The sequence below is a fragment of the Podarcis bocagei genome, assembly GCF_964188305.1.
Source record: "Podarcis bocagei genome assembly, chromosome: 10".
NCBI classification, from domain to species: Eukaryota; Metazoa; Chordata; class Lepidosauria; order Squamata; family Lacertidae; genus Podarcis; species Podarcis bocagei.
This window is the reverse complement of record NC_138135.1, coordinates 39,814,123-39,837,928: the sequence shown is the minus strand read 5'-3', so window position 1 is coordinate 39,837,928 and position 23,806 is coordinate 39,814,123. Positions and strand designations below refer to the sequence as shown.

The 23,806-nt window shown below is 43.2% G+C and overlaps 1 long non-coding RNA gene across 4 annotated transcripts in view; it reads right to left on the bottom strand.

Moving 5' to 3' along the window:
* Nucleotides 1-23,806, bottom strand: part of LOC308596136 — a 134,608-nt gene that overhangs the window by 81,398 nt on the left and 29,404 nt on the right. Inside the window, exon 1 of one of the 4 annotated variants that reach the window (XR_014012344.1) lies at nucleotides 10,687-10,869. The exons of the other annotated variants lie outside the window; for them this stretch is intronic. This is a non-coding gene — a long non-coding RNA (uncharacterized lncRNA). Of the gene's footprint in view, nucleotides 1-10,686; nucleotides 10,870-23,806 lie in introns of those variants that run through there. 4 annotated transcript variants of the gene reach the window in all.

The window sequence follows — 23,806 nt, the reverse complement described above, 5'->3', positions numbered from 1 at the left end:
AAGAAAAATGTATGAGATGACAGAAGGCATAAACAATAATACCATGCATATGTTTAAGTCATCTGAAAGTGATTGCAGTGATGTGTAAAATATTCGGAAATAAACATTTAAATGGCAGCTTAATTCCCCCAGGGAGAAAAGTCTGCTTAAACCTTAAATAAATCCTGTTTAGACTAAACCACATCCGTTCTCCCCTTTTCCTTTAAGAGCACTCTCAGCTTCTCTGATTGGCTCTGTATGAAGAAAGATCTTCTGTGCTGCTGCAGATTTTCATTCAAACAAATGTGGAATCAAATGCATTAAAAGATGTAGAAAGCCCACACAGGTCTTCTTCACCACTTGGTCCTGAAAGTAAGGCATATGCAGTTGCATTATGCCCTTGGTAGATTACACTCTGCAAATTGCTAATGGGCGGTAGGCAGAAATACTTGTTTACAGGAAATGAATTTGGTTGGGGAGTACATTTCACATATGTACCTTCTAGGGTACATAAAGGTAAAGGTAAAGGGACCCCTGAACGTTATGTCGTTAGGTCCAGTCACGAACAACTCTGGGGTTGCAGCACTCATCTCACTTTACTGGCCAAGGGAGCCAGCGTACAGCTTCCGGGTCATTTGGCCAGCATTTCTAAGCCACTTCTGGCAAACCAGAGCAGCGCACGGAAACGCCGTTTACCTTCCCGCTGGAGCAGTACCTATTTATCTACTTGCACTTGACGTGCTTTTGAACTGCTAGGTGGACAGGAGCAGGGACCAAGCAAAGGGAGCTCACCCCGTTGCGGGGATTCAAACTGCCGACCTTCCGATCGGCAAGCCCTAGGCTCTGTGGTTTAGACCACAGCGCCACCCGCGTTCCTATGGGATACATACATTGCCTATAAAAGCTCATGCTGCCACACACCCAGCCAATTCCTAAGCCCTGGCTCAGAATTTTACCAGGCAATAAAAGTTTTGTGTGGTAGAGGTATAGCAAAGGTTTCCTTCCCCTCTGCTATGCAAGACTCAAAGTAATGTTTAAAATAGGTCAGGGAAGGCAATGTGGTGCCATCCTGATGCTGTCAGACTCCAACTCCCATCAACCCCAGCCAGCATGGTCAATGGTCAGGAATGATGAGAGCTACAATCCAACAACATCTAGAGAGTGATTTGTTGGCCACCCCTGTTGCCACCTCTTTTATTTTATTTTCTTTGGTAATCACTCTTGGCCAAGTAAGATTGTCTTCCATGAATATGGTTGTAATAGTGTGTCTGTAGGTGACTGTGGAGGCCAATTCTGGAGCCACACATCCTTCCACAGTGGGGGCATAGGTTTCCAGGCGGGAGTTGATCACAGTGAGGATTTGCAAAACGTGCCTTCCTCTTAGCTCACTTCTCCCTTTCATCCTGAGTTCGTGCTTCTTCAAATTCCATGATTCCTTTGGTAGAGGCTATTCTCCAACTGGAGTGCTCACAGGCCTGTGTTTCCCAATTATCCATGCTTATACTGCATTTTTAAAGATTTTTTTAGAGCGTCTTTAAACCTCTTTTGTTGTCCACCGGCATTTCGCTTTCTATTCTTAAATTAGGAATAGAGGAGTTGTGCTTTGGAAGACAATAATCAGGCATCCAAACAACATGACCAGTCCAACAAAGTTGACGTTGAAGAATTATTGCTTCAACACTGGTGATCTTGCTTCTTTCAGTACACTGACATTAGTTCGCCTATCATCCTAAGTGATATGTAAATTTTTTCAGAGACACCGTTGATGGAATCTTTTGAGGAGTCGGAGATGGCATTTATAAGTGGTCCATGTTTCACAAGCATAAAGTAAAGTTGGTATATACTGTATAAATACTGATATACACTGATCCTCTCGCAGCACATCTCTATGTACAGCTGCTGGTTTTGCATGGTTCTTTCCTCTCCAATCTTAAAAAAAGTGATGGGGCAACCATACTTTCAGTCTTCTACAAAGTGCACTCAAATCATACATTACTTTATGGTGGAGGTAAAATGAGCACCTGCAAACTGCCCCTTTACCAGGGGAGGGGGACTGTTACAGTAAATGTCCAAATCGCAATCATCCTTAAAAGAAAGAAAAACCAACCAACCAACCAACAGCTTAACAATAGTTGTTTACAGGGGGAACAAAGAGGAAATGGTGAGGAGAGGACTCCAATAAGGAGAATGCTGAGCTGCATTCTTGTGACCCAGCAGGGAAATGTCACATATCCTTGGTTGTGTACTGATGCTGTGTACAAGATCACCACCAGGAGAAAGGAGCAAGGCAGGCTGACAGAAGTGTTGCTTGCAATTATCACTAGGTCAGCATGTTACATACAACCCCTGTATCCTTTATGCGATTTATTCTAAGGCACAGACTTTGAGTATAGAGAAGAGGCTGTATCTCAGCTTTCCCCAGCCTGGTGCCCTCCAGGTGTTTTGGACTACAGCAACCAGGCAGCATAGGGTTGAAGAACCAGGTTGAAGAAGGCTGCTGCACCTGAACGGTGCCTTTTTGGAAAGCAAATTTTTGTGCTAAACTGTCCCCAGTCGCATGGCAGGCACTGAAATAGGCCCAAGTAACCAGGCTTTGAGGATTAAGGAAAGGGGAGTGTGAAGTGGGCCAGTGTGGCATAATGGTTAGAGGGTTGGACTAGGACTTGAGAGAGCAGGGTTCACTGCATGGAACTAGCTGAGATGACTGGCAGAATCTGAGACCAGGGAGAAGAGTCGGTGAAAGAAGACTGGAAGAAATTTAAAGACTACTTAAAGAAATATTGTAAAATCAATGAATGTTAGAAAGATGTTGGATAGAAATTAAGTGGTTTCCGGCTGTAATGCTTTAGGAGATATGAAAAAAAGGATTATAAATGGGTAAAAGTTCTATGGTAAGGATTTACTGAACAAACAAACTGAATTGGAATACAAAGAAGGGAAGTACGAGGAGGTCGGAGGAAATAAGGATATGGAAGTTGTATTACTGAAAATTGATGTGTGTTTTTAATTGTTTATTATTTTGTATGTCTATTTTTGCATGTTTTGTATGTTTTGTATGTTGTATGTTTATATTCTAAATTTTTTTAAATAAATATCTTTTTTTAAAAAAAAAAAGAGAGAGAAGGGTTCAAATCCCCACTCAGCCATGATCGACCTTGGATTAATCTCCATCTCTTAGCCCTGGGTCAGCAAGGCTTACTGGGCATGGGCCAGATCACTCCCATGGAGATCCTCCATGGGCCAGGCCGGCGCGGCGCAGCGCAACGCTGGAAATCGCGTCTGCGCATGTCCGCGGTCTGGGCTTGTGCAGAAGCGATTTCCGGTGCTGCGGACATGCGCAGACGCGATTTCCGGTGTTTGGGCATGCGCAGAAGCGATTTCCGGAGCCGCAGAAGAGAGTCCCTGCACTGTACTGCGCCGGTTTAGCGCAGCACGCGGGGAGTTGCCAATTGGGCAGCTCAGTTCAGGGGCGGCTCATGGGTCAGTTAAATGGCCTCTGTGGGCTGCTTCCAGCCCATGGGTCTTAGGTTGCCAATCCCTGTCATAGCCTAACCTACCTCACAGGGTTGTTGTGAGAATTAAATGTGGAGGAGGAGAGCCATGTACACCACCTTGAAATCCTTTGGAAATAATGGTGGTATATAAACAAAATAAATAAGAGTGCCTTTATCAGGTATAACAATACCTACCATATTTTTCGCCCTATAGGACGCACTTTTTCCCCTCCAAAAATGAAGGGGAAATCTGGGTGCATCCTATGGGGCGAATGCAGGCTTTCGCTGAAGCTTGGAGAGCGAGAGGGGTCGGTGCGCACCGACCCCTCTCGCTCCCCAGGCTTCAGGAAGACATCCGAAGCCTAGGCAGCCCTGCGGGAGTTCCCGCAGGGCTGTCTAGGCTGCAGATAGCAGCCTGCTTCCCGGAGCGCGGGCACGCTGAAAGCAGAGCGCCCGGCGCTTTGGGAACACATCCGCAGCCTAGGCAGCCCTGCGGGAGTTCCTGCAGGGCTGTCTAGGCTGCGAATAGCAGCCTGCTTCCCGGAGCGCCGGGTGCGCTGAAAGCAGAGCGCCTGGCGCTTCGGGAACACTCCCACAGGGCTGTCTAGGCTGCGGATAGCAGCCTGCCGCCCGGCGTGAGGGGCGCCCTGAAACAGAGCACCCCTGGTGCCGGGCAGACATCCGCAGCGTGGGGAGCCCTGCAGGAGTTCCCCGTAGGGCTCCCCATGCTGCGGATAGCAGCCTGCCGTCCGTCACGCGGGACACCCTGAAGCAGAGCGCCCCGAGCGCTGGGCAGACATCCGCAGCGTGGGGAGCCGTGCAGGAGTTCCCGACAGGGCTCCCCACGCTGCGGATAGCAGCCTGCCGCCCAGCGCGCGGGGCACCCTGAAGCAGAGCGCCCCGCGTGCCAGACAGACATCGGCCAGCCCCACAAGCTCGGGGGACAGCAGGGAGGTGCAGCGCCGCCATCCCACTGTTCCTTGACCTGGTACGGTTTCCTCGACCCGGTTTTGGGGGGGAAATAAAGGGGGGGAAATTCCTTTATTTCCCCCCCCAAAAAAAAAACTAGGTGCGTCCTATGGGACGGAGCGTCCTATGGGACGAAAAATACGGTACTTTTGTAGTAAAACTGCAATTACATGTCAGTCACATTATCATCTGGTGGACTCTTCTTATTTGATAAAATGGGATCCAGTATTAAAATTCCCTGAAATTAAGCATTTTCATCACATGACCAGAAAGATTATTTTGGAATACATCTATTATCAGCAACAAAGCATTCCCTTCAATCCCATTATCTGCTGCTATTGTGTTTTATGGCACAGATAAAAGGTACCATTTTAAGTCAAATTGTTCTCTTAAAATGCCCAGTTTTTCATCTCTAAGCAGTATGGTAAATGGCAGACAGAATGGCACCAGGAGAGGGCTTGTGGGTTCACCTACAAAGTACACTGCATTAGAGATGAACCTGGTACAAATATACTCTAGCTTTTGCATTAACTCAGCATTGTCACATACAATATTATCTCTCTTGCTGTGCCAGCATCTGCAATATCGCCACGCTGGACCTTTCTAGAAAACTAAACAAAGCTTTCTTCAGATGGAACTAATCCCAAATGATACTTCTGCAAGTCTCAGTCTGGTATCAGTAGTGATAGGTTCTGCCCTAACATAAAAGATAAATGGAGGGGGGTTGGGGAGCTTTGTGTTAGCAGAAAAGCTATATAATGGGTCACTCTTCTTCTCTTTCTCATTTCTTTAACTCTGGATAGATGTGTTCTCCAGCACACTTGAAGAGGGATGTGTAGCCTAAAATAAAATCCAGGACAGTAGGAGAGGAAATAAAACAATGGTTCTTTGCCAAAGTATATTTTGTAATAAAATAGCTGTTATGTACTAAGCTTGGATCCTAGAACAATAGGCAAGTAGGACCCTGGAATGCAACAACTGATTGGCTTGCAGGAAAAGACCAATCAGGCTCCAGGAGGAAGTTAATCAGCCTATTAGGCTGGTAGGATTGTAGAATGCAACAACTGATTGGCCTGCAGGAAAGGACCAATCAGGCTCCAGGAGGGAAGCAGAATCAGGCAACCAGACGGGATTCATTGTGTAAATAATGTATATAAAAGCCTGAGGTTTGGGGGGCAATTGACTCACTGTTTTACAAGCTGCAATAAAGAGCATGAAATCACTACAGGACTCTGAGTGTATTTCAATAGCTGAGCGCTTCAATACCATTTTTGTAGTCTGGAGGATGCACAGCAAGACACATTCTGGCTACACTCCTATACATACTTAACTGGGAGCAAGTCCTGCAGAACTCTATAGGACTTTCTTCTGAGATAGGATTGTGATTAAAAAAAAAAGCCACACACAACCCTATGTCCTGCTCCAAACCTCACAGGTGGCACTGGGAGGAAGGAAGTTGTACCACATGACATAAATGACATCATAGGCAATAGCCAGCTGACTATGATTGTTGTATAGCTACAATCGCAGCAGCAAAATTCATTTGTTCATTTTATTTGTATGCCGCTTTTCCACACACACAAAAAAATGCTCAAAGTGGCTAACGACAAAGAAATAGGTTTGCATTTCAAACAAGCACTATGAAACAATTTCATAATAACATAGCAAAACAAAACTATAGTAACATACGGGAAAAAACATATGTCAATACTATAAATATGACAGGATTACTGAAACAACATGCAACATTCAATAGCACAAATAACAAGGGAGCTTTGCAGTTTCATCTTAGTCGTAGAAACACTCCTCCCATGATGTTGCAAAATAAATAAATATGCTTAGGCATGTTCCATGATAGCCCAGCCTCCTCCAGAGAACACCTTATCTGTTTTTCCTTCTGAAAAATATATTCTGAATGGTACAGTCAGTGACTATTGAACTGAATGATGAGTACTAGGCCTGTAAGGAGGCATAGTTTTCTATTCCAGCCCATGTTCCTCACATGCAGCACTGTTTCCATTCTCCTTCAGTTCATCTTGCACCAAGAATGGCATTATTCGTCTCATTGAAATTATGAAGCTTATTAATTGTGAAAAATGTGTTGTCATTGTATTGTTCCACCCCATTCATTTCAGTGCAAGGAAAATGCTTGATTATATGTCATTACTGGATTGAAAGCAGCAGCAGTGATTACGAATACTATTTGCTGGATGGATTTCTGTTCTGGACGTGGGACAAATAAGTGAACACAGGCCATTTCTGCTGCCATTTCCATCTGAATTCTCAAACATCCCTAGTGACTACTAATGCCACACCACCCACAAAAACACATATGCAGCCATTCCGTTTGCACACATGCATCCCACACTATCTCTGTATACTGATGTGTCTCATCGTAAAGCACTTTCATCACAATAAATGTCACCTCCAGCTGCTTTCCCTAGCCATCCCTTGATACCCATTCACCCTCCCACTCCTCAGTCTCTTTCCTCACATCTCACTCCAAAGTCTTAAAAGATGGAGAGGATCAATGTGGAAAAAAAGAGAAATAGAGAAATTAGGCAGATCTGTGCAGATGGAATATGACAGAACTTGAAGTAATTATCTCTTCTCCTGTCTTACACCAAAAAATGAGCATTATATTAGGCCAAATATAGACCATGGACCCCTAGTTTTTAAGAAGCTAATTGTCTAATAGATTCTATATTCAATTTTTCTCTTGTCTCATTAAAACTAAATAATGGATAGAGATTTTCTCCCTTCTATCTTTTCCCGTTTAATTGCATTTGCTGCATCCACTCTCCCGCGTCCTTCTCCTGATATTGACAATACAGCTAATAGCCCTCATTTTTTAGCAGTGGCAATTTGGACATTCCTGGGCATCCTCATATAGTAATAGTTACCTAGGAGGAAATTAAGGGATGCTCTTAGCATACTGAGCAATAGCATCTACAGTTCTGTATGAGAAGTTCAAAGGAGTGATTAAAGTAGAAAACTGCAACCCAGACCTCAAGTAGGGAGATTTTCTCATGCCAGTTCATAATTCTGCCCATGAAAATGTTGCCCAGCAGACATTTATTTAGTTTGGGAAATATCATTTGGCAGCGCTTAAACAGTTTTAAACTACAGCAAGGACTAATCGCCACAAGTATAGCTAAAACAATATCAGCACAGTAAAATAATACACGTGTAAAAGCAGACAGCAAAACCGCACTTAAAAGACTAGCAGCAGTACCAATGTAAATAACAAAAGCCATCTGGAATATAAAAGCAAGTTTTCAAGGTCCATTTAAAAGCCTTCAGCGTAGGAACTATGCAATACATGCAAATCTAGGGAGGGACTTTCATGTGCCTGGGGCCACCACTGAAAAGGCCTTATGTCTTGGGCCAGCCAATCAAATTCTTCCTTGTGGCAAGTCTATGAGCAGGATCACAGAGGCTGAGCTTGGGTCCCAGGCAGGCTCACATTGGTGCAAGTTGTGCAAATTTTCACTGTTTGAAATATGGCAACCCTAGGATAGTGCTTTTTTAAAAACAACAACAACAACCACCACCACCATAATCATCAACTGGAGCTTTTTTGCAACTGCAAGTAATAATAAAAATAAGAGAAGAAATCAGTCTTTTCTGTTGTAACACCTCACAGAATACATTCACAAAAGAAAATTGGGAAGCTCTATCTGTTGAATGTTTCAAATGTCTCCTAAAAACTCATTTTGTTTAACCTGGCCTATGATGTCTCCAGATGTGAAGGAGATAAAGAATTATACAACTTTAGAAGACATCTGAAGGCAGCTCTGTATCGGGAGGTTTTTAATGCTTGATGCTTTTACTATGCTTTTAGATATGATGTAAGCTTTCCAGAGTGGCTGTGGAAACCCAGCCAGATGGGTGGGGTATAAAGAATAAAATTGTTGTTGTTGTTGTTGTTGTTGTTGTTGTTGTTGTGTTTGAGAATGTTATCCTATTCGGTTGCTGACTTCCTGTTTTAAACGGCAGAATTTCAGCAATGTATTTCATAGAATCATAGGGCAGTAGAGTTGGAAGGGTCACAAGGGTCATCTAGTCCAACCCCCTGCAATGCCTTTCTGCCCAACATGGAGCTCAAGCCCATGACCCTGAGATTGAGAGTCCCATGCATTCTGATCATTTGCACTCACTGTCTTTAGATTTTTGAAAACTGCTTTGGGATTTTTGCCGAAATGTTAAAGTGGTTTATACATTTTCCAAATAATTGATACTCAGATTAAACTACAAACAACAGTTCAGGATAGTGTGCACATGCTAATGAGGTACACTACACAAAGCTACCCGTGTAGGAGTTAAGTGGGTTCCTCAGGCAGGTGAGCCAAGCCACACTTCTTTCCTTCAGTCCAGATCACTTCAGACAAAATTAAACTTAGCTCTTGCCTCTGGACTATTGACTAAACCAGAGGACTTCTGACTTTACAATCAATGCAGATGATCTATAACCAACCGGTAAGCCTGAGTTCTCCAAGAGAATATTGTGGAAACTCAGCTGCTCCCCATTTGCTGAAAACTACACATCCTATTTACTTTGTCCCAGTTGCAAGTACTATTTCCTTCTGGTTTTGCCTTACAAAATTTCACAAATACTTAAATATGGAACACATTTTCATGCTTGGTGGGAATGCAATTTTTTAAATATATTTTGGACCACAGTCTTCAATATTATCTCCAAAATTGTTAAACAACCTCTCTTGCCGAACCCAGCCTTAGCCCTGTTTTCACTAAACCCAGATTCCAACCCTAATACCCAGCATAAAGATTTAATTCTTATTGGTAGCTACACATCTAATGGTAGTGTATCACTGGAAAGCCAAGGTAGAGCTACCTCTCGTGGCTTGGTTCAACAGTATTTGGGATATACATAGTTAGTTCAGAGTGACTAACTGAGCTTGGAAGAGTTGCAAATGGAATTATAAAGGAAAACACCTTTGATGAAACCTGGTCTCCTTTTTTTCATACGTAAGGGGAAAAGAAAGTAAAGCTCTCCTACCAGCCTCACAAACCTTTCTGTGGAGAACCTATAAAGGCTGCCAGTGTTTTAAGACCGTGTAAAATGATGCCATAAGCAAAACGTTATAATCTTTACTTTGCTGTGACTGTATTGTATACTAAAATATTTTTTAAAATACAGAAATGTACAGAAATATTTATATTGTTCATGAACTATCACAGTGAACCTTTTCGCTTTGATAGGCCCTGTCACACATTTACTAGTTTTGAAACCCTGAACCAATGTTTTTAAAGAAGGGCTTTCACATAACGTGATAGTCGATATACATATATCTCAAAAATGTACTTGTGAACTGGAAGTGATAACGCCGATGATAACTAACCCTGAGCTCACCCATTTCCTAATAATTAGCAGCTCTTATCTGACAGACACCATTTCCTACACATACTTTTTGCTCCATGATAAGAAGTAAAATGTTTGCTTAAGGCAGAGCTATTTCTGTTCATTGTAACATGCACATCGCCACTAGAAGTACACAGAAGGAGAACAAAATGGTAGCAAGTTGGAAATCTGAAAAAGCAAAAACACTAGATTTTGTTCACACTTAGAGGCGGTGTGTCTGGCACCTTCATTGTACAGATCCTGGCCAACACTGAAGACACAACTCTTCACCCTGGCTTTTGACACTTGAGGTGTATGTTTTAGGAGACCACTTTATTTTTGTGACTGTAAGTCGTTTTAAACTGTTTTTAATGTTGTAACCCACCCTGAGACCACAGAGTGAAGCGTGGGTAGTTATTATTATGATTAATAATGATAATAATTTGTTCTGCTGCATCTGGAACCTTATTATGTATTTTATAATTTAATTTATTCTGGGACCTTCTGGTGAAGATCGGGTAAGAGATCGTATAAAGAAATAAGCAAACAGTAACCAAATCTCAAAATAACAAAAATGGCGGAAGCATGTCTGCCTTGATCTATAGGCTGAATTTGGATGTTGGGCACAAGGTGAATCAATAATACCAGCCTCTTTTTCTTAGATGATCACCTTATACATACACCATGGAGGGGTGGCAGGACCATGCCTGTAGGACCCTCCCCTGACATCATATTCCTTGCCTGCCACCTCAGCCCTTCTGCGGTCCACACAATCAGCTCAACATCTGAAATGGACATCTGACAGCTGTGTTGTGGAGGGTTGGGTGATTTAAAATAAATAAATAAATCCTCTTGTCAGACTGAGAATATCCCCTCACTCACCAGTTTAGGATATTCCACCATTCTTCAGCAGAGTTTCTTTTCTTTCAGCAAAGTAAGCGGCTCGTGTAAATGTCAAACAAAGCTTTAATAATAAAGAAAACTAACACAATAACATACTATCTGACAGAAACTAAGACAACATCATGAGGCAAGAATGACAGTTGGCCTCTCTAACTGAACTTTAACTGAACACCCAAAGGGAGGGGCAGATTCCGGAGCACAACACAAAAGCCCCACCCACCAGATGACAGACATTCTACTATTCATATTAGCCCCCAGTGTTTTTCTAACAAGCTGTAAGTGTGCTGTGCAGGTGCCCCTTTTCAGGCATAACACCAAGCCCACAGATGTTCTCTGGACTGGCACTCAGCTAGCCTCAGAGTCCACTTGCAGTTACGCCTGCCTCTCTGCCCTTCAAAGGATGATCCTGGAACCTAGACTCATACCATCCATTGCCAGAAGTATCAGCACATCAGTCCTGTGGCTGAGCAAGATTTGGTATAATGCACTTGGATTGCCAAACTAATAATAACCATGTTTTAAAAACCCTGACCTGATTTGGGAAGCCTTTAAAGCGTGCTTTAGTAATTCTCCAAGAGAAATTAGCAGATCATTTATTCAGCTTGGTTGCCCCATGAAAAGCCCTTCGAAATCTGGACCGATACAAAGGCCTAGAGTTTCCGAGAATGGCAGCACACAGCATCTTTCTGAAGGACTTTCCCCATATTCCTTCTGGAACTTTCCCTGCCCAAGCAGCCTTGCCATGAGCAATCGTGCAAGCCCATTCATTTCAGTGAAGCTTTGTATGAATTGTGCTCACAGTGTGTGTGTATTAACGTCAAAACACTTTGTGGCTGTCAGGGAAAGATTAGACTTCTTGACCACATGCCTACATTATGATTAATTCATCGTTTTAATTATAGACCCTTTTTGTAGATAAAAGCGCCACTGAGTGACAGAATTACAGTGACAATGACAGGGGCAAATCTCTTTTCTAATTTAAATGGATGACGCAAGCACCCCATTGAGCGCCTACATATGGTCCCCTCTTGTTCTACGCGTGCCAAAATCACATTCTCAGCAAGGACTATAAAACATGTGGGGGCAAACAAGAGAAAGCTCCAGCTATTCAATTAAGCATGAGCAGATATTCACAGAGGGGTTTAAAAAATGGACCAAATTGGCAGCCAGTTTCAAGAAAATGAAGAAAGTAAGCTTCCCCACTGGCCAGGCTCATACAACCAGCCCTGATAGCAATTTCCAATAAAGCCTGACTATATATGGCAAGTGAATCGTGAGCCAAAGCAGCTTTCTTGATTCATAAACTCCCACTGCCACTCACAGAAGCTACTCTGTGTTCTTCCATGAACTCTCACCTCTGTCATTATAAGCATGTGAGAGCACTGAAATGTCCAAGAGAGAGCCAGTAAAAGTAATGGGATTCATGCAGATGAGCATTAATGCTTACAGAAACCACTTGGATATAGCAAAGACCAGCATCCTTCGTGAGACTAGGACAAGGGAAACTGGGTATTTAAGTAGGATCCTACTCTCGGTCACTTGGGCTAGATAGGCTGCTCATCTTCCACCTTGTGCCCCCTCCAATTAAGGCTGTTGCCCTAAGAGTCACCCTGTGGAAGCCAGGAAGAAATTATTGCATGTTTTGCAAAATTGGGTAGGTGGGGGGTTATCTGCCTTCAATTGACTCACTCATCTGCCACACCTTGGCTGGTAGGCCAGTGATCAAGCAGGAGCCATTTAGACAGTATAAGAGTCTGGGAGGTAACAACTTTGCTGAATGGCATACTAGAAGTTAAGACAGCTCCCAAGGCAGTCACCCGCCTTAGGTACTGGTGGGGTGGTTGCTGGGGTAACAGTGCCTGGGCAGCTGCTCTTTTGGCTGGCATTCAGCTCATCCTGGGATTGAGCAGGCTTGCCATGAAAGAGACAGCTTACTGTTGAGGTGGGCCCTGAGGTCCATCGGCAGGACAGCCTCACCAGGCCTTGGGACACAGAGACTGTTGGGGTTCTCCTTGATCACTGGTCTATGTTAACTGTGAATTGCTCTTAAATGGCATTGGGTCCCATTTAAATCCACTCATGCATCCATCTCTTTATTGCCATTCACAATTAAATGACCACATGGACAGAACAGGCAGAGGAAACTGTGGTGTTCCAGCTCAGACTATTTGTTCATCCAACCCAGTGTTGTCTACTCTGATGGACGATGGTTCTCCTGCTATCCAATCCTTTTAACTGGGGATTCCAGAGACTGAATCTGGGACTTCCTGCCTGCAAAGCATGAGAATCCTGCCACTCTTTCCCAGACAACTGGCATACTTTTGGAGAGTGCTGAGATTGGGTGGGAAAGATCCATGCTCATGTCCCTGACAATGTGCTTGTCTAATTCTCACACACTGTCTTAACAGAGCAGCATGGGATCACTCCCATCTTGGAGCTTGGGGATGGGCCTCTTGGGGATGGGCAGGGTAAACTTTAAAAGAACAGGAGATGGCAGCTGTAGCAGCATCTCACTTATCACCCAACCTCCTGACCTAACTTGATGACAAACCTTCATCATCAAAAACTGATTGACACAGCATCAGCCAGTCAGATAGGTTATACATTGGCCAGGGTGGGGATGGAGGGGACAAGCATCCTTTCAAAGCCAACCACTGCAGCATAGCAAATAGCCATCGTGTACAGTGCCAGCTATATCCCCAAGAAGTGAAACACTATTTAATTTTAGTGCACAGATAAAGGCTTTCATGCCTGACTGAACTTTCATGCTATCTGCATAAAGGAGAGCCTGGGGAGTATGAAACGACTAATGGCTAACTTTATCCTCAGAAGCCTCTTGGGGAATTTGCTGGGAAGATAGTGATGTGTTGGTCAAGTTAATGTACTCCAGGAATCAGGGTGGGGAGGGAGAGGCCCTCTTTCTTTCTAATGAGATGGGGAGAAAAAACAGCCTCGAAACTGTGTTTGCTCGGTTATCAGCAGATGAAGGAGAAAATAACACTGCCAGAGAGGTGTGTTTGATTTAATGCTTTCATTGCTTGCGAAAAGAGAAAATCACACTGAAATCAACCACCAAAGCAAGGTGAATAACAAGCGATTGTTAGTGTGCATAAATACCTTTAAAATCTCAGCTTCAGAGGAGTAGAAAGAGGAATAAATATGTGAGAAGTATTCATCCCACCCACCCTGTACTCTGGGATTAAGTCTCTGGGGAATTCGAGCTTTATGAACTAGCATAAAATAGAAGGCAATCAGAGCATTTAAAAAAGATCATATTCGCTCATTGTTGAAGATTAGAATTGCACAGTTAAACCATTATTTGTATAGACAAGGTATAAATACAAATTACCTTCACAGCACTTTCATTAGATCACATGTCCATTATTATGTTTACCTGTTATTTACTGTATATATATTTTTAAAAAGAGCACTAAAAGCATATTTTAATTACAGCACAATCCTAAAAATGTCTACTCAGTAGTACCTTTCATTGAGTTGCAGGGGACTTAAGCTCACGTGAGGGTATATAGGATTGCAGTCTTTAAAACATACTACACTTACTTTGAAGCACAATCATTTACTTTTTCCTCTTCCCTATCTCCTGTTCCATTTCACATTTCAGTTCATTTTATGTACATAAGCAATTTGACATTTTCGATCCAGCAAGAATTCTGAGGGTAGCTTACAGGAAAAGATTAGAAACCCATGAACGGTAGAACCAATAAAATAAAAAAGTAACAACCAGAACAGCAAAGAAAGTATCAGCATAAAACAAACAATCTAAAAGACCTGGGAAAATAAGTAGATCTCTGCTTGCTGAAGAAAAGATATTGGCCATGGTCTTGGGCAAGCTTCACTGGAGAGTAAAAATTTCCAAGAAGAAGCCCTTTTTCTGGACACCACAAGTTGCACCTTTGATAGCAGTGAGACTGAGGGACTGGCCTCTGACAATGGCCTCAGTACCCAGGCAGGTGGTCTAGTCTCTATGGCAGGGATGGGGAACCTGAGCAGGGTGTCTGGTGTCTGGCCCTCAGGACAGTCCCTTGGCATACTGCTGTAAAAACATGCCGGCAAAAGACTGTGAAATTGAAAACAGTGCAGTTATCCTCTGAATCTGCTGTTTTAGAATGCAAGTGAGGAATCACATTTGAATGTCTCCATTCCATGTAAAATAAATAAAAAATAAAAAATCCCTACACTTGCAGCATTAGCACATCAGAGTCTTTTATCACCTCCTCCCTGACAGGCTAGATTACATGCAGGAGGGTTTGATGGTATATTTAAACACACAATCATCCTCCATCTGCATTCTGAGCTGGGGCAATGCTGTAATATATATTACAGTGGTACCTTGGTTTACGAACTTAATCCGTTCCGGAAGTCCATTCTTAAACCAAAGCGTTCTTACCCCAAGGTGTACTTTCCCATAGCAGCAGAGGACTCAATTTGCAAACGGAACACACTCATTTGTAAGGAAGCGAAACATGTTCTTATTCCAAGGCAAAGTTCACAAACCAAAACATCTACTTCCGGGATTGCAGAGTTCTTAATCCAAGTTGTTCATAAACTAAACTGTTCTTAAACCAAGGGACCACTGTATATATATAGTTGAAAGTTGCTCAGACTGAGCCTGATAAATCCATCCCTACAGACAACAACATCAGGCCTCAGTTGTATGATGCTACTGTTATTCTTTTTTAAACAGTTGCATTCTTGGGACATAACCGACACAACCCACAGTCTCAGGAGCAGCTGTAGATTAACTACTTGCCCACATGTTCTCAATCTGTGTGTGCGCACGCACGCATGCACGTACGCACGCACGCACATTGACCTACTGTCCTTTATAGGCACCCAGTACTGGATTTCAGAGACCTTAAAAAGGAGGAACAGAAAAAAGGCATTACGTGGTCAGTATTAAAGGCTCACTTAATGGTTAATGGTCAACCATTAATAGAAATTCCTTTTTATTTTTATCTGGGCCTCTTTTCTGTTAGACTTTCAAATTGCCTGTTGTAGAGGCTTTGGGAGCCAAGCCAAAGCAAACAAACAAATTAGACCTCCCCTCCCATCCACACTGCGAATCAGAGAATCGGGTCAGGGTGAAGGTAAATATATGATATTTGTAAATATGAGCTGGCTAGCATTACAGGGTGTTATTTTGCCCAGGGCATTCCGACCTGCAATCACAGGCTGAACCCAGTTTGTCTTAAGCAAAGTCCAACAGTCTGGCATTTTCTCCCTGCTAAATAAACACTCTTAGTGTTCCCATTTCACACTTCAAATAAAACACACACACACACACACACACACACACACACGGCTATCATGAAATGTGAGATAAATGGTTCTCTCATTAGCGCAACCCCAGTGCAAAGGACAACTGTGTTGCAATTAAGAGATGAAAAGAGTTTGGCAGTTTTCCTTCCAGGGATACGGTGCCACAGTGTGTTGGGCAAAGTACACAACAGGAAAGCAGAGTTCAAAGAGTTTGTTTCCCTCATTATGTTCCTTTACTTAACTCTTGATATCAGCCTCAATGAAAATATACATCTTGTGCCAGGGGAGCAATGAATGGACTCACTGCTGGCAAATTCAGTAGAAAGACAACACAGAAGAAGAGAAGTTATCTTGCTGTGTGAGGAAAGGTCACGCAAGCCATGCTTTCAAGGACTGGCCTGCGTTGTCAGCCTCCCCCAGAGATGAGGAGAAGAGGACACTTTCTGTCAAGGGGTGAAACAGGGCTGGTTCCTGATCTCAAACGAAGTGATCAGCTGTGCTGTGGTATTTCAACCCACCCACTACCCACATCTGGTTCCATCCTGCTTCCATTAAATAAAAATAAAAATCAGGGTTAGACTAAAAGTGTGGTGGGTGTCAGATAGAACTCAATTACCGTGAACGGGGTAGAATGAAAGTGGACCTAACTCAGTGGAAGAGCAAATGCTTTCCAAGCAGGTGATACCTGCATCGGTCCCCGGAACCTCCACTTAAAAGGATCTTGGGCAATGGAAAAGGCCTTGGACAATCGGAGCAGATAGCACTGGACTAGATCTATCTCACTGGGCATGAAGTCTGTCTCACTTCTCTGAGTATGCTTCTCCCTGCTAAGCATCCCTGAAGAACTGAACAAGACCAAGACAGGAAGCATTAAAACCTGCCATTGGTATGCACCCTTTAAGATACATGAGTTTGGGGCTTGGCTCTGAAGGCCAACAAATCTGACATTTGTCATATAGTTTGACAGAGGTCTTTCAATAAGGGCTTAGCCACACGTCCTCTTGTTCCGCTGCTTTCCCCTGGAGAAAACCAGGTACTCAGTTGGAGCAAATGGCAATTCGGGTTTTCCGTGGATTTACCTTTGCTCCAATTTAGAGCTAAAGAGTGGCTTTAACCTGGGAATAATAATAACAACAACAATAATTTATTTATACTCCATCCAGGAGCAGAGCAAGGGAGAAACCACTGAGATCTCTGCTTTCTAAGCATGGGACAAGCAGAAGTGTGGATGAGCCCTAATACAGTGGTACCTCAGGTTACATAAGCTTCAGGTTACATGCACTTCAGGTTACAGACTCCGCTAACCCATAAATAGTGCTTCAGGTTAAGAACTTTGCTTCAGGATAAGAACAGAAATCATGCTCCGGCGGCGCGGCGGCAACAGGAGGCCCCATTAGCTAAAGTGGTACCTCAGGTTAAGAACAGTTTCAGGTTAAGAACAGACCTCCGGAACGAATTAAGTACTTAACCCGAGGTACCACTGTAGTCAGCTTTGAGGGCAAGTTTGACCTGGACTATGGTGTGAACAGAGGCAGCTATTCACCTGCAATTTACAATGGGGGGAAAGTTCCCACTGTGCTTATTGAAACAAAAATAGATGCTGGTGAATGTGTTGAATTTGTTTTTTCTTCATTTTCCATTTTAAGTTCAGTTCTTCATATTTCTGCATCGGTTTCCAATTTTTTTAAAAGAGAAGTCATCGTGAAAATTCATCAGCCGTTTAGTGCAAATCTCTTCTAAGCAACTTTCCCTACGAAAACACATTTTTAAATGTTATTTCCATGAAGTCTATGAAGTCTGTGCATTTTTGTAGACATTACTAGGCTGGAGAACTGCACTGCAAAATTCAATGAAGGGTAAGTTTTGAGGAACGACTGTGTTTTGGTTTGTGTCTTGCTTTGCAAAGCATGAATTAAGTAAGTTTGCCTTTGACTATGAACTGAATTGAATTTCTCCACCATTCTTAGCTGGAGGGCAGCATCTCTTGGTCCTCAGTGGAGCATATGAAAGTACTAGGAATCCTCAAAGATTTTGCCTAGTTCTTATTTTTAAGTGACCAACCCAATTCACACTTTGCAGAATACTACACAGTAATTCTTTATTTTTTTGCACTTCTTGAAATTTTGTAGTACAGCTTAAAAAAATGTACTTCTAAAGATGAATTATTTGAGTAACAGTGTATGCAAAGTGTGCATTTTGTGAATAATACATTCAGGAGACTATAGTAGGTCAGATCATTGGTTCACTTTGCCCAGTACTGCCTATGACAGGCAGTGATTCTCCAAGGTCATAGGCAGAGGCTTTTCCCAGTCCTGATACCTGATACCCTTTTAACCGAAGATGCCAGAGATTGATCATGGGCCCTGCTGCATGCTCTGTCACTGAGCTGTGACACTCCAAACTGAGGCACCACTTGACCCATAGTGCCGTCTCTCAGCTGATCCCTATCTGAGAGTTTCTGCATATGGTTTTAGTTTCATATTATGGACTCTCAGTAAATTTCATCACTCCACAACCTCCGTTGTGCTGGTCCATTCAAATTACTCTGAGATGCAACATTCAGCATGTCTTCCAAGTTCCAGGACACTTAAATAGTCTGAATCATTGCTATTAACCTTACTGTCCCACCATTTAGTTTACAGCATGTGATAATAAGATGATTTGGCAAAAGGATGCATTAGTTGGAAAGGTCAAACATGACAGAATCTTTAAGGCTTAAGCATCTATAAATAAAGAAATAAAGGAAACTCATTTAATTTTTGATGGCTATGAAAAAGAAAAAAGAAAGACCATTTTGAAAGGGGTTATGACAAGGATATATGAATGTATCTCAGTATCGTCGGTGTCTTGAGGATATTGCTATATAGGTCTTCTTCACACTGGTGGGTTTTGAGCTCCCAGGGAAGTGGGCTTAGGATATGCCTGTGCCCTTGATGGTCCAATAACAGCAACAACAACAACCCCCAATCTGGCTGGGTTTCCCCAGCCACTCTGGACGGCTCCAACAAAATATTAAACAGAATAAAACTTCAAACATTAAAAACTTCCCTAAACAGGGCTGCCTTCAGATAGTTGTTAATTTCCTTGACATCTGGTGGGAGGGCGTTCCACAGGGTGGGCGCCACTACCGAGAAGGCCCTCTGCCTGGTTCCCTCTAACCTCACTTCTCACAGTGAGGGAACCACCAGAAGGCCCTCAAAGCTGGACCTCAGTGTCTGGGCTGAACGATGGAAGTGGAGGCGCTCCTTCAGGTATACTGGGCCGAGGCCGTTTAGGGCTTTAAAGGTCAGCACCAACACTTTGAATTGTGCTCGGAAACGTACTGGGAGCCAATGTAGGTCTTTCAGGACCAGTAGTATGTGGTCTCAGGGGCCACTCCAAGTCACCAGTCTAGCTGCCGCATTCTGGATTAGGTCAGTTTCAGTGTCACCTTCAAAGGTAGCCCCACATAGAGCACATTACAGTAGTCCAAGCGGGAGATAACTAGAGGATCCACCACTCTGGTGAGACAGTCTGCGGGCAGATAGGGTCTCAGCCTGCATACCAGATGGAGCTGATAAACAGCTGCCCTGGACACAGAATTGACCTGCACCTCCATGGACAGCTGTGAGTCCAAAATGACTCCCAGGCTGCGCACCTGCTCCTTCAGGGACAGTTACCCCATTCAGGACCAGGGAGTCCTCAGTACCCACCCGTCCTCTGTCCCCCCCAAAAAAAAACAATATTTCTGTCTTGTCAGGATTCAACCTCAATCTGTTAGCCACCATCCACCCTCCAACTGCCTCCAGGCACTCACATAGGACCTTCACCACCTTCACTGGTTCTGATTTAAAAGAGAGGTAGAGCTGGGTATCAGCCGCATACTGATGAACACTGCCTTGTTATGCAGCCATTGGCCACCAGGAGTGGCTCACCCAAAGGATTGGGGCTGCAGTAATAACCTCCTAGCACTGATGTTTCTGCTGCATACTAAGTGTGGGAGGACACGGCAGCAGGAAGATTGGGACTGCCCACACAAACTGGCAGAAGTGGTGGGTTGGCTTTCTGCAGGTACACCCACACACACCCAACCTCACCACTACCTGACCCCCTCCTGGAAAGTGGTAGTTGCTGAAGCTCACATACACACACACACATGGCAAGCCACTCCTTTACACTCTTACAGTGTGGGGGAGACAAACTGCTGAGGAATGAGTCTTCTGAATCAGAAGAGTCTGGCCTGGTAGGATGATGGAGACTCCTTGTACAGCTCATCCTTCAAGCTTAAAAGTGGGGTCAAACGTGACTGGTACCTTTAAAGCTGTAGTGGCTTCCTGTTAGTGGTGCTAATGAGCTAGTATTTTTAATCTGACCAATAAACTCCTGTTCTTTCCATGGGGTTTAGAAAGATGATAAACTGCAGGATCTTTACTCACAACCCACCAATAATCACTGAATTCTGCTCAGGCATTATTCCATTAAGGACACAATAAGAACATAATAAGATTCCTGTTGAATCAAGACCAGGGGTCCATCTAGTCCAGTGTCCTGTTCCCAACAGTAGCTGTGAAGCAAACAGGCTGTTATTGATAAAAACTATACATCTTGCATGTTGGTTTGTTTGGGGACTGTGAGGTTAACTTATTAAACCTGACCGGCCTGGGAATCAAAGTGGGTGGTGCAGATGGCACACAGGCAATGTATGCTGTTGAAAAAGACCCTACAGCTTGTTTGAATTCAGGGATTGGAAGTCATGTAGCCAGAGAGTGTATGAGGGAACGAGATTAAAGGATGGGCAAGTCAAGGTGTGAGCTCAAGACATGAAAGAAACACAGGCCAGGTTGGAGAGTGTAAGATACGGCAAGTTTGATTAGCTATAGGTGCTCTATAGGGGACTCCTTTGTGTGTCAAGTGGCTAGTATATTGAAATAACACCAGCAATAATAATATTGATAATAACAAACATGTAGCAATTTCCATGCAGATATGTGAGAACATGTAAGAAACTATCTCCAAACCTGATGGAAATTATCCTGTCTATGAAATCTAGATAGCTGTTTAATACACTGCCTTTGACACACACACCCTTGATGCTTTTCCATTCACAGAAGGGCTGGCAATATAGCAATCCCACTCCCAGAAAGGCAGGGAGTGATTTCCACCAATTTCCTCTTCAGTCTCCTGCTTGACCTACTGTCACTCAAGCTCTTCAGAACAGATTTAGCTGGGCACAGGAATAAAGAAAAGGGGAGGATCTCTTTTGATCCAACCCCGTAATTATCAATCATCAGCAATACTCTCATAATCATAAGGAATTATTTTGTGTATGTTTAATGATATGGGCTGATTTTTATAGAAGTGTTTGAAATAATACCCACTGCTTGCATATAAAATGTCACCCTTTGCTCTTTTAAGCGGCGCTGTGGGTTAAAGCACAGAGCCTAGGGCTTGCTGATCAGAAGGTCAGCAGTTCAAATCCCCACGACGGGGTGAGCTCCCATTGCTCGGTCCCTGCTCCTGCCAACCTAGCAGTTTGAAAGCACATCAAAATGCAAGTAGTGGTGGGAAGGTAAACAGCGTTTCCGTGCGCTGCTCTGGTTTGCCAGAAGCAGCTTAGTCAAGCTGGCCACATGACCGGAAGCTGTACGCCGGCTCTCTTGGCCAGTAAAGCAAGATGAGCGCCGCAATCCCAGAGTCGTCCATGACTGGACCTAATGGTCAGGGGTCCCTTTACCTTTACCTTTTACCACATAGAAATCTGGGTTTTACTGGATTTTTTATATATTGGAGGGCAGATCTTCACCTTTCATTTATACTCTTATTTGCTTCTGAAGCATTTCCTCATAAAATAGCTCACTAGCTACCACACTATTTCAACCCAGGGCATACCTAAAGCTACCCAAACATCCTGTTTTTCCTGCAACTGTTGCTGCTTTAAGAGGACATGTGGTATCTCCCCACAGGTTTCCTGATCCTCATTCCACCCTGGTTAGTTTACACTGATATTATGAACAGCTATAGCTAAACAGTAATTTGAGTTTACATTATCAGACCCAGCAAACCGAATATTTTTCTTTCTTCCCAATAATATAAACAGCAGAGTGGAAAAAATCCAAATTGTTAACTCGGCTATTTGTAATGAATTTCGAAAACAGGCAGTTCAAGAATTTCATTGCTAGGGGTCAAAATCCTTCCTTTGGCCTCCTAATTGAATGTATTAAGAAACACCATGCGCGCACACACACACACACACACACACACACACACACACAAACAAGCACACTTCTTCTGATTTCCTTTAACTGAAATACCGTAGATGTGCTACTTCCACTCTCTGATTCCCCCATTCATTTCTGGAATCCAATTATGCCTTCTTTCAGGCTTCTGTTTGCTAGCCTATGTAGGTCAAGCTCCTTTTACTCTGTCTTGTCGAACAGGGTCACCATTTCTCTTATCACTCTAGGGGATCTTTCTCTCCACATATTGCAGTTTGGTCGCGCCATTCTAGGACACAGGTGACTAAGGGTGAGTCACATGAACAAAAATTGGAGCTTGCGGAGAAATATGGTTCAACGCATATTAGAGCTGCCACAAGGAAAATAATAATAATTCTCTGATTGCTCTTTCACAGGGCCAGATCCATTTTTATCGCCTAATGCGGTGAGTAACATTTTCCATCCACATTGTGGGCCGCAAAATCAATCAAGCCACACAATTGAGCAATCAGATTTGAGCAGCAAGCTGTTATGGGCATTACACGTGCCTCCGAGGCAAGGGCCAGGCTTTACTTCAGTCATGCGAATCAAGTGCAAATATGGGTGCTCCAGATGAGTCTTTGGTAGTGCCTTATACAGTGCTATTAACTGCCTCTCTTTATGGGGCATGCCTCCTCTTAACAGATATTAGATTCTCAATTTGCCTCAAAAAAAATTCTGAAGTCTTATCACAGTGAAGGTTCTCAGCTGTCTTGTAGATAAAGCAGGGAAGCATCAAAGACACACACAAGCAGGAAAACCTCAAAATGGCGCTAGGCATTTTAATTTTCTTGAACTTATAAAACATAAAAAATACCAATCTGTTTCAGTGAGGATATTTTCAGATGCTTGTGAGCAACAATTCATACCACTCAGGGTGAGCGCCTAGATGGGTTGGGGAGTGTGGGGCAAAAGATATTAAGTTACTCAAAGCCCAGAGTGAAAGTCCATTGGCATAAAGTGGAGCCCTCTTTTTGTGAAAGACAGAAGGAGCATGAGTAGGCTGCTCTAAGTGTAAAATGAGCTAAAGGCTGTTGGTTGTTTAATCTGGTTCGAATGTATTGTGCTTGGTTCTACCAAGGTATTTGATCACGCTGGAAATTTTAGTGTTTGTCATTGTCGTTTTGGATGCTTGCCTTATGGCAGAATTGTTAAGTTTGCTGTTTATTGGACCTGCTGAAATGATTATTGCATGTGCATATATACGTGTGTGTGTGTGTGTGTGTGTGTGTGTGTATTTCTTGTTTATTTTTATTACTTTGCTCCCTACTCTGGGATTGGAGAAAAAAATCAAGGAAGAGTGGACTGTAAATACTGTAAATAAAGCAAACTCAATGCCCCCTCCCACTGTGCATGCCCAGTTTTGAAAACAGGTACTTTCAATAAATTATTGTTATTTATTATTTTTATTATTTTTATTATATTGTTATACAAAATTCTGCAAAATACAGTGTTATCAAACTGGTACTTATATACTGCATGATGTGCAGTGACTGGCTACTAAGTTAGCTGGAATCCTAATCTCCTGATGTAGCAGGACACGGTGGCTACCATTTTGTGCTCTTCATTGACTCCATTGGCATTGT